Here is a 12,606-nt window from a genome sequence, read left to right on the forward strand (position 1 = left end):
TCTTATTCCTTCAGTTTGCTTCATTGTATGACACTTGCATGGACCAATACATAATGGAGGGTTTTTTCCTTGGTAATGTTTCCTTCAGTCTCTGAGCATTCAGAGACTGTGGTAGTGGGTTTTACTCTCCTGTTCAGATGGTTTGTTTTCAGGAAGTTACTACTAGCTTTTCAGGCTGATTTTCTTGCCAATGTGCCTGTGTTTTAACAATGGTTGCCTGCAGACATTGGGTCCAGCTTAACCTGATTATATTTAGAAGGCACCTGATTGACTTTTAAAAAGTATTGATTAATTGTAATCTGTGAAGCATGAAAGGATTTAAAGAACATGGACATCAGTGACAATCTGTGAAACATGCCTTGTCCAGTAGTACAATAGAAATCTATGATTTGAATTTTATTTATTTATTTATTTATTCAAAGTTTATTAAATTATAAAAGTTTCCATTTCCGCCCCTCCTCCCAACACCCTCCCACTCTCCCCACTCCCTCTCCTCCTCCCTCTCCATCCCTAAGAGCAGTCAGGGTTTCCTGACCTGTGGGAAGTTCAAGTTCCTCCCCCCTCTCTCCAGGTCCAGGAAGGTGAGTATCCAAACAGACTGGATCCCCAAAATCCAGTATATGCAGAGGAAACAAGTCCCAGTGTCATTGTCAATGGCTTTTCAGAGGGACCCCGTGCCAGCCACATTCAGAGAATCCAGCCATTTTCAGAGAATCTGGTTGGATCACGTGCTTGTTCAGTCCCAGTCCAACTGGCCTTAGTAAACTCTCATTAGATCAGTCCCTTTGTATCAGTGGGTGATCGCACCCCTCGTGGTCCTGATTTCCTTTTTCATTTTCTTCCTCCTTCTGCTACTCATTTGGACCTTGGGGGGCTCAGTCCAGTGCTCCAATGTGGGTCCCCGTCTGTATCGCCATCCATCCTCGGATGAAGGTTCCCTCTGGTCTTGCCTTCTTTGCTCATGTTCTCTTTCCTTCTGCTTCTCGTTTGGACCTAGGGAGTTAAGTCCAGTGTTCCAATGTGGGTCTCTGTCTCTATCTCCATCCATCGCCAGATGAAGGTTCTATGGTGATAAGCAAAATATTCATCAGTATGGTTATGGGCCAAGGCCGGTTCAGGCATCCTCTACTCTGTCTAGAGAACAATCTGGGGATCTCTCCTTGGACCTGGGATCCCATTTATAATCATGTCTCTTGTAAACCCTAAAATGACTCCCTTAGTAGAGATATATTCTTCCCTGATCCCATATCCATCTTTCCTCCATCCCCCCCGCGTCCCAGTCCCCCGAGCTTTCCCCATTCCTCCCCTACTCCCTTCTCTCTAACCCTCTCCCCTTCCAACAACCCTCCCACCCCCCACATGCACCCGAGGTTACCTGGGACTCTTGTCTATTTCCAATCTCCAGGAGGATAACTACATGATTTTCTTCAGGTTCACCTTCTTATTTAGCTTCTCTAGGATCACGAATAATAGGCCCAAAGACCTTTAATTATGGCTAGAATCCACTTATGAGTGAATACATACCAAATTTCTCTTTTTGGGTCTGGCTTACCTCACTCAGTAAAGCGTTTTTTATGTCCATCCATTTGCATGCAAAATTCAAGATGTCCAAATGGATTAAAGACCTCAACATTAATCTAACCACTTTGAACCAGATAGAAGAGAAAGTGGGAAGTAGTCTACAAGACATAGGCACAGGAGACCACTTCCTAGGTAGAACCCCAGGAGCACAGACAATAAGAGAAACAATGAATAAATGGGACCTCCTGAAACTGAGAAGCTTCTGTAAAGCAAAGGACACCGTCAGTAAGACAAAAAGGCTACCTTCAACTGGGAGAAGATCTTTACCAACCCCTCATCAGATAAAGGCCTGATCTCCAAAATATACAAAGAACTCAAGAAAGTAGACACTAAAACTCTAATTAACCCAATTAAAAAATGGGGTGCTGATCTGAACAGAGAATTCTCAACAGAAGAACTTCGAATGGCCAAAAGACACTTAAGGTCATGCTCAACATCCTTAGCGATCAGGGAAATGCAAATCAAAACAACTATGAGATACCATTTTACACCAGTCAGATTAGCTAAAGTCAAAAACACCAATGATAGCCTATGCTGGAGAGGATGTGGAGAGAGGGGAACTCTCATCCATTGTTGGTGGGAATGCAAACTTGTGCAGCCACTATGGAAATCAGTGTGGCAGTTTCTCAGGAAACTGGGAGTCAACCTCCCTCAAGACCCAGCAATTCCACTCTTGGGAATATACCCAAGAGATGCCCTATCATACCACAAAAGCATTTGTTCAACTATGTTCATAGCAGCACTATTTCTAATAGCCAGAACCTGGAAACAACCTAGGTGCCCCTCAATAGAAGAATGGTTAAAAAAGGTGTGGAACATATATACATTAGAGTTTTACTCAGTGGTAAAAAACAATGATTTGAATTTTATAAAGTTTAGATTCTTTAAATTTCAAAGGAATATATATAATGTCTATTAAGATAACCATAGTGTTGTTTACATTCAATAACAAGGAGTTAGTAAGAATCATTTCACAAAACATTAAGTGAATGCTATATTCATTTTATAATATATGAATATTATAAATATTATTAGTAAATAAGAATATACACCAAATTTTTCTTGTAAGCACAAGTTAATATTCAGTAAAACAACTTAGGTTTTCCAATACGGAACCTCTCTAGAGTATAACCAAGGGTGGTGCTATTTCACTTCAAAATCAGTCTCCTGAACTTAAATAAACTGAGTTCCCATGTGTTGACATAAAAAAAAATTGCAGCAAGTGCAAGAAAAACACACCTTCCTGTGACAATAAGATTAAAGGCAGCAATTTGGTGTCACTAAGCAGCTTTGGAATTAGAAATGGTGACATGAAGGAGTCAATGACAGTCAAAACTCATCAGCAGACAAAGCAGACAAGTATGATAGGAGTTTGACTGCTGAAGGAATATTTTCACTGCTCTCACTCTTTTTAAAGTGAAAAATTAGTAATGAGATTAAAGTTGAAAAATTTCTCTGGCCCAGAATCTTGGGTGATGACAGTAAAACATGTTAATTTCTTGACAAGTTGAAAACGAAGTATAAAAACTCTTTGTTTGTAGTCAAATCTGGACCTGTTTCAAATCTGAGAAAGGAACTCACATTTATAAACTTTCAGGAAAGGACGTCTTCTTACAGTGAGAGAAGGCTGCTAAGTTACTGCTGAGAAACCGATCCTCCAGAACTGTTATTAAATTGTCCCCTCATTGTTTTGTACAGTGTGGAATACTATGAGATGCTTTCCTATCTTCTTCCCTGGGTTATTAATACCATGCCTGGCTCCAGAAATTCAAAGTATGCAATACTCTGACCTATGCACATCAAATGCCCAAGTATGATCTAACACTGAAACAATAGCAAGCAGAATTATTGAGAAAATTGGCTCTAAGTATCATGTATCACAGAGGCAATAAAGTAACATGTACATATATAGGAATTAAAGCACTCCTTGTACAACTTAATTATCATAAAACTAGAACGATTTAACTAGTCATTCACACTTGCATCTGAACACATAAAACACCAGTCTAGCTTTAACTCAATGAAATCTACATTTGAGGGGAAGTGGTCACCTCCCCAGTTTCCCAACACTTAGATATTTGTTCCTTTACATGCTTTGTCTTCCTTTCTTGAGTAAATCTGCTTGCTGGCTTGCTTCTGTTTCTGTACATGAATTCATTACTAATAGAAGAAGAACCTTGACAGAAACAGCATGCCCTCAAGATGAACACACTTTACAATAAGAAGACTTTTAGATAGTTGTCATGAGGCAATGGAAGGGCTTACATGATATACAACTAATATTTTGTGTTTAAAATGAAAAAGACAAACTTACATTACAAAACAATTTATCAAAAAAGTTCTAAGAAACCATCAATTTGATCTTCTTTGTAGTTAACATTATTTATTTGAATAATTATAATTTTATTGTAAGGAACTTGCAAGTACAAGTATTATGTAATAAAGTTTGCCAAAATCAATGTCTATACATCTAAACAAGCTTCTATACTATGAGAATAGTCAGTCACTCTGAAGCTGTGGAGCTTCACATAGAATTTTATAATTTCATTTTGTCGTTTACGTTTTATGCACATACCCACCACTAAATAAAACCTTCAATGAACCATTGACAGAGTTTTAAATTATAAAAATAGATTTATAACCTTTTACATGACTCAAGTGTTCACTACTTGGATTCCATCCTTCTTCATCAGCTAGTATGTACTTTTCTTTTTCTCCATCCTACATCTTTCATTGTGCCCTCATGTAAATTTATTTAGTTACACAAATATACATATAAGCACACACTCACCCCATACATATTTAATATTTACTAGGCTAGAGTCCATTTACAAGAGAGACTATTTTTTTCTGTGATTATTTTACCTGGTTTAATATTATATATTCTAAGTCTACAATTTCTATCCACTTCCCTTCAAATTTATGATTTTGTTATATTTGTGGGCACATGTGTGTTGAGAGCTGCTTATATGTGTTATATTTACTCTCTTTTCTCCGGTTCTTTACAGACTGAACTCTCCTACTCTATACAACAAACTTGATGCCCTGCCACCTAACCCAGAAAAATTTATGCAAAATAATCAGGAATGCTTTGCCATCCACTGGATTATGATCAATTTTTCAGTGAGGATACTCTTTGAGAAAACTGACATTCTCTCTCCCAGAAGCTAAAATTTGAGGCTAGTTCCTCTTCCATCAATATGATTTCATGCACAGTTCTGCTTCCCATGCTAGGATGTGCTCTGGTTTGGGCATGTATAGATCTTATCCATAACATCAGATCATCTGGAAGTTCATGTTTCCGTGAGAATGAAAGCTACAGTTCTGTCTTTACCAAAACTGAGTTTGTTTCTGTTTAGGTTTGTATATTTAAGCAGTCATAGAACTAATTTCAAATCTAAATAGGGTGTAGACCCATAAAAACAAGTCCACTATTATATAATGATCAATGTATTTGTAAACATGGAAGATCTACATAATCACTGGAAACTTCAAACTGGAAGTTGTCATTAATCTTTTTACTTTTGCTTAAAAAGAAGTTTAAAAGTGAAACATCAATACAAAAATAAAGAGATAAGAAACAGTATGATGTGTAAGTGTCTTCCAGGAAAGCCATTATAACTGAATCATTCTGCTCTCCTTCTTCCATGGAGATTTTAATGACTCCAAACTATATAAGCCAGTGAGAGTAATAATAGAATCCATCCTCATAAGCATGCCATTAAGGAAAAGGATGGCAGCAGGAGCAAGAGGCAAAAGAACAGTATACATGAATCACACTGACCTAGAAGACTGAAGGAAACACAAAAGTAACCATGAGAACACAACTGGCAACAGTCCCAAGAGACACAGCAGGGGTGGAATAGCTGTATGCATAACACACAGAGATGTGTGACTACCCATAAAATGTTCCCCAAATTCTGGAAATCTAAAAATGATTTCAGAGGAATAAAATGCAAAGTTTCAGTTTCAGTCATCCGTAAAACATTGCTTGATAAGACCTCACATTAATATATGGCATCTCCAATTCCAACAGCTCACAGAGACTGTTCTTTGACACTCAAGTAACAGAATATCATTTATTGTAGGTCATTTCATCAGAGAAATACACAAAAGAGTTAAATTTCTTATTCAGCAATAATGATGACATGAAAATATAATATTATAACTGTGAAATAATTAATTTGTTGTAGAACTATGGGTGACCCCATAATTTTTCTTTATTTCATCAACCAATGATATTCTAATTGTATATTAACATTGAATTTATTATTGGAATGTCCATTGGTCATAGATAACTTAGTTGATTATGAAGAGAAATCTACACCTCAAATAATCTCTTAAAATATGAAACATTCAATTAATTTGACAAAATTTAATACTTAAAAATTATCATAAATTCTATGATCACAAAGGTATGGGAAATATTGATACTTTATGACAAAAGAAAGAGTCAGTGAATTTTTCGTTCTTAACATATAATGTTTTTCAGTGTGCTGGACCACAACAAACTGGTCTCTGTCACAGCTACTAATCTCCGTCACTAAAGTGGGAACATACTCACAGAAAGAGTTTCTATGAATATGAGCTTTTATTTCTATCTATGATGAAGCACCATGACAAAAAGCAAGTTGGGAAAGAAAGTTTTATTTGGTTTACACTTAAGTATTCTAGCACATTCACGAAGGAAATCAGAACAGGAACTCAAACAGGGCAGGATTTTGCGGGCAGGAGCTGATGCAGAAGTCACAAAGGGGTACGACTCACTGCTTCACTCCTCATGGATTGCTCATTCTGCTTTCTCATAGAACTTGGGACCAGAAGCAGAGATAACACTACCAACAATACTCTTGTTCCTCCAACATCAATGACTAATTAAGAAAATGTTCCACAGGCTTGGCTACAGCTCAGTTTTATGGAGGCATTTTCTCATGTAAGGCTTCCTACTCCCTAGTGATTCTTGCTTGTGCCAAGTTGAAATAAAGATAGCCAGAACAGAAGCTCAACTGATACACATGGTCTTTTCTCCAATAAAATCTTATGGATAAAATCTACCAGTGTGGCTCTTTCCCCCTTCCCCCTGGGGCCACAAGATCTCCCCAGAGCTGCTCCCTTACACACTGAACCTGGGCTGTGGGCTCAGCCAGGCAGGGGCAGTTCCTGTGCTTTGAGAGCCTGCCTGAAAACAGGCAGGCCCTGAATCAGCTCAGCCACATTCCTGGCAGGCAAGAGACAGTGAACTTCTAGCAGACATCCATTGGAGGAGGGGTGAGTTTGCTCCTGGCCCGAGGGCTTCGGCTAGGAGGAATTCAGACTTTCCCTGCCCCCCTTGACTTTTTGGTCACCCTGCAGTGGTGGCTCTACCCTGTGGAGCTCTCCCGAATCCCATCCCAGCCTTCATCCAGGTACACCTTCCTCTCTTCCCCGCTTCCCCCTGGGGCCACAAGATCTCCCCAGAGCAGCTCCCTTGGGCGCTGTGCCAGGGTTGTGAGTGCAACCCGGCAGGAGGGAGTGCCTGTGTTTCAATAGACTGCCTGAGGAAAGGTAGGCCTTCTGTCGGTGAAGTCCCTGCCCAACAAGGGACCCTGACCTGGTACCAGAAGATCCAATATAGAGCAGTTGAAGGAAGAGATGGGCAGACACCAAGGCAAGAACTCCTCCAACAATCTAAAAAACAACATGAAATCACCAGATCCCAACGAACCTACAATAGAAGGACTTGAACCTCTTAATTCAGAAGAAGTGGAAAAAAGTGCCATTATGAAAGCAATAGAGTCCCTTAAACAGGATATGAATAATTCCCTTAATTATTCATAAGGATAATGATGAGAATACTGATGAGAAGTACAATAAAAAGATTGAAGAAATGAGTAAAGAAATGGATGAGAAGTATAACAAAAAGTTCGAAAAAATGAGTAAATCCGTGAATGATACACTGGGAAACCAAGAAAAAACAATCAAACAGGTAATGGAAACAGTTCAAGAATTGAAAACTGAAATGGAGGCAATGAAGAAAACACAAAACGAAGGCCAGCTGGATATGGAAAATCTAGGTAAACGAACAGAGACTACAGAATCAAGCATAACCAATAGGATACAAAACATGGAAGAACGAATCTCAGAGTCTGAAGATACCATAGAGAAAATAAATGCTCAGATCAAAGAAAACAGCAAATCCAACAAATTCTCATCACAAAACATTCAAGAAATCTGGGACACAATAAAAAAACCAAATCTAAGAATAATAGGGATTGAAGAAGGAGAAGAACTGCAGATCAAAGGCCCAGAAAATATATTCAACAAAATTATAGAAGAAAACTTTGCCAACCTAAAGAATGATATTCCTATGAAGGTTCAAGAAGCATACAGAACATCAAATAGACTTGATCAAAAAAAAACATCCCCTCGCCATATAATAATCAAAGCACAAAACATACAGATTAAAGAAAGAATATTAAGAGCTGCAAAGGAAAAAGGTCAAGTAACTTATAAAGGTAAATTTATCAGACTTACACCAGACTTCTCTATGGAAACCATGAAAGCCAGAAGGTCCTGGATAGAGGTACTGCAGAAACTAAGAGACCATGGATGCAAACCCAGACTACTATACCCAGTCAAGCTATCATTCACTATCAATGGAGAAAACAAAACATTCCAGGATAAGAACAAATTTAAACAATTCGTAGCCACAAACCCAGCTTTACAGAAAGTAATAGAAGGAAAATCACAACCCAAGGAATCCAACATTGCCAATACTGCCTACAATATCTCAGACATCTAGCGACCCTTCACGAGCTTAACTCAAAGTAGGGACACATGCAAACTCTATTAAACAAACAAACATAAAATAATAATAACCGGAGTCAACAACCACTGGTCATTAAAATCACTTAATATTAATGGACTCAATTCACCTATAAAAAGGCACAGACTAAGAGACTGGATACGAAAACAGGATCCAACATTCTGCTGTTTGCAAGAAACACACCTCAACCACAAAGACAGACATCTACTCAGAGTAAAGGGCTGGGAAAAGGTTTTCCAAGCAAACGGATCTAAGAAACAAGCGGGTGTGGCCATTCTAATATCTAACAAAATTGACTTCAAACTAAAATCAATCAGAAGAGAGGAGATGGACATTTTATACTCATAACAGGAACAATTCATCAGGAGGAAGTCTCAATCCTGAATATCTATGTCCCTAATATAAAGCCTCCTACTTGTGTAAAAGAAACACTTCTAGAACTCAAGGCAGTCATCAATCCACAGACACTAATAGTAGGAGACTTCAACACTCCTCTCTCACCAATGGACAGGTCAATCAGACAGAAACCTAGCAGAGAAATAAGAGAATTATTGGAGGTATTGAATCAAATGGACTTAACAGACATCTATAGAACATTCCACCCAAATAGGAAAGAATATACCTTCTTCTCTGCAGCTCAAGGAACCTTCTTGAAAATTGACCACATACTGGGTAACAAAGCAAACTTCCACAGATACAAAAAAATATTAGTAACCACCTGTGTCTTGTCAGACCACCAGGGATTAAAGTTAGAATTCAACAACAGTTCTACCCCTAGGGAGCCAACAAATTCATGGAAGTTGAACAGTCAACTACTGAATCACCACTGGGTCAAGGAAGAAATAAAGAAAGAAATTAAAGTCTTCCTTGAATGTAATGAAAATAAAGACACAACATATTCAAACCTATGGGACACTATGAAAGCAGTGCTAAGAGGAAAGTTCATAGCACCAAGTGCCCAATTAAAGAAAACAGAGAAAGCACACATTGGAGACTTAACAGCACACTTGAAAGCTCTAGAAAAAAAAGAAGCTGATTCACCCAGGAGGTCTAGAAGACTGGAAATAATCAAACTGAGGTCTGAAATCAACAAAATAGAAACAGAGAAAACAATCCAAAGAATCAATGAATCAAAAAGCCGGTTCTTGGAGAAAATCAACAAGACTGACAAACCCCTATCCAAATTAATCAAACGGCAGAGAGAGAACATGCAAATTAATAAGATCAGAAATGAAAAGGGGGACATATCCAATGACAACGAGGAAATTCAGAGAATCATTAGATCTTACTACGAAAATTTATATGCTACAAAGTTGGAAAATGTAAAAGAAACAGACATTTTTTTTAGATAAGTACCATATACCAAAGCTGAACCAAGACCACGTGAACAATCTAAATAGACCAGTCAGTTGTGAAGAATTAGAAGCTGTTATCAAAAATCTCCCTACCAAAAAAAGTCCAGGACCAGATGGTTTCAATGCAGGATTCTACCAGAACTTCCAGGAAGAGCTAATACCTATACTCCCTATACTTCTTAATGTATTTCACAATATAGAAACAGAAGAATCATTGCCAAACTCTTTTTATGAAGCTACAGTTACTCTGATACCAAAACAACACAAAGACATAAACGAGAAAGAGAATTACAGACAAATCTCACTCATGAACGTTGATGCAAAAATACTCAATAAAATACTGGCAAATCGAATACAAGAATACATTAGAAAAATTATCCATTATGATCAAGTGGGCTTCATCCCAGAGATGCAGTGTTGGTTCAACATACGCAAATCTATCAATGTAATCCATCATATAAAAAACTGAAAGAAAAAAACATATGATCATTTCATTGGATGCTGAAAAGGCATTTGACAAAATTCAACACCCCTTTATGATAAGGGTGTTGGAGAGATTGTGTTTACAAGGATCATACCTAAATATAATAAAAGCAATATATAGCAAGCTGACAGCTAACATCAAATTGAATGGAGAGAAATTCAAAGCCATTCCACTAAAATCAGGAACACGACAAGGCTGTCCACTCTCTCCATACCTCTTCAATATAGTGCTTGAAGTTCTAGCAATAGCAATAAGACAACATAAAAGGATCAAGGGGATTCAAATTGGAAAGGATGAAGTTAAACTTTCGTTATTTGCAGACGATATGATAGTGTACATAAGCGACCCAAAAACTATACCAAAGAACTCCTACAGTTGAAAAACACCTTTAGTAATGTGGCAGGATACAAGATCAAATCCAAAAATCGGTTGCCCTCCTATACACAAAGGACAAAAAAGCAGAGAGGGAAATCAGAGAAACATCACCTTTCATGATAGCCACAAATAGCATAAAATATCTTGGGAAAACTCTAACCAGGAATTGAAAGACCTATTTGACAAGAACTTTAAGTCCTTGAAGAAAGAAATTGAGGAGGATACCAGAAAATGGAAAGACCTCCCCTGCTCTTGGATTGGGAGAATCAACATAGTAAAAATGGCAATTCTACCAAAAGCAATCTATAAATTCAATGCAATTCCCATCAAAATCCCACCAAACTTCTTCACAGACCTTGAGAGAACAATAATCAAGTTTATATGGAAAAGCAAAAAACCCAGGATAGCCAAAACAATCTTATACAATAAAGGAACTTCTGGAGGCATTACCATCCCTGACTTCAAACTCTATTACAGAGTAACAGTGTTGAAAACAGCTTGTTAATGGCATAACAACAGAGAAGTCGACCTATGGAATCGAATAGAAGACCCGGATATTAACCCACAAACTTATGAACACCTGATTTTTGACAAGGGAGCTAAAGGTATACAATGAAAGAAGGACAGCATCTTTAACAAATGGTGCTGACATAACTGGATGTCAACCTGTAGAAGAATGAAAATAGATCCATATCTATCACCATGCACAAAACTCATGTCCAAATGGATAAAAGACATCAACATTAATCCGACCACTTCGAACTTGATAGAAGAGAAAGTGGGAAGTAGTCTACAAGACATAGGCACAGGAGACCACTTCCTAAGCAGAACCCCAGTAGTGCAGACAATATGAGAAACAATGAATAAATGGGACCTACTGAAACTGAGAAGCTTCTGTAAAGCAAAGGACACTGTCAGTAAGACAAAAAGGCTACCTTCCGACTGGGAGAAGATCTTCACAAACCCTTCATCAGACAAAGGTCTGATCTCCAAAATATACAAAGAACTCAAGAAACTAGGCACTAAAACTCTAATTAACCCAATTAAAAAATGGGGTACTGATCTGAACAGAGAATTCACAACAGATGAACTTCGAATGGCCAAAAGGCACTTAAGGTCAAGTTCAACCTCCTAAGCGATCAGGGAAATGCAAATCAAAACAACTTTGAGATATCATCTTACACCTGTCAGAATAGCCAAACTCAAAAACACCAAGGATAGCCTATGCTGGAGAGGATGTGGAGTGAGAGGAACACTCATCCATTGTTGGTGGGAATGCAAACTTGTGCAGCCACTATGGAAATCAGTGTGGCAGTTTCTCAGGAAACTGGGAGTCAACCTCCCTCAGGACCTAGCAATTCCACTCTTGGGAATATACCCAAGAGATGCCCTATCATACCACAAAAGCATTTGTTCAACTATGTTCATAGCAGCACTATTTGTAATAGCCAGAACCTGAAAACAACCTAGGTGCCCCTCAATAGAAGAATGGTTAAAAAAGGTGTGGAACATATACACATTAGAGTTTTACTCAGCGGTAAAAAACAATGACATCTTGAATTTTGCATGCAAATGGATGGAAATAGAAAACGCTTTACTGAGTGAGGTAAGCCAGACCCAAAAAGAGGAATACGGTATGTATTCACTCATAAGTGGATTCTAACCATAATTAAAGGTCTTTGAGCCTATTTTTCATGATCCTAGAGAAGCTAAATAAGAAGGTGAACCTGATGAAGATTATTTAGCTATCCTCCAGGAGATAGGAAATAGACAAGAGTCCCAGGTAACCTCGGGTGCATGGGGGGGTGGGAGGGTTGTTGGAAGGGGAGAGGGTTAGAGAGATGGGAGTAGGGGAGGAATGGGGAAAGCTCGGTGAACCTGGATGGAGGGGGAGGGAGGAAGGATGAATATGGGATCAGGGAAGAATATACCTCAACTAAGGGAGTCATTTTAGGGTTTACAAGAGACTTGAGTATAAATGGGATCCCAGGTCCAAGGAGAGATCC

This window comes from Myodes glareolus, chromosome 2 (genome assembly GCF_982192425.1).
Source record: "Myodes glareolus chromosome 2, mMyoGla1.1, whole genome shotgun sequence".
Lineage (NCBI taxonomy): Eukaryota > Metazoa > Chordata > Mammalia > Rodentia > Cricetidae > Myodes > Myodes glareolus.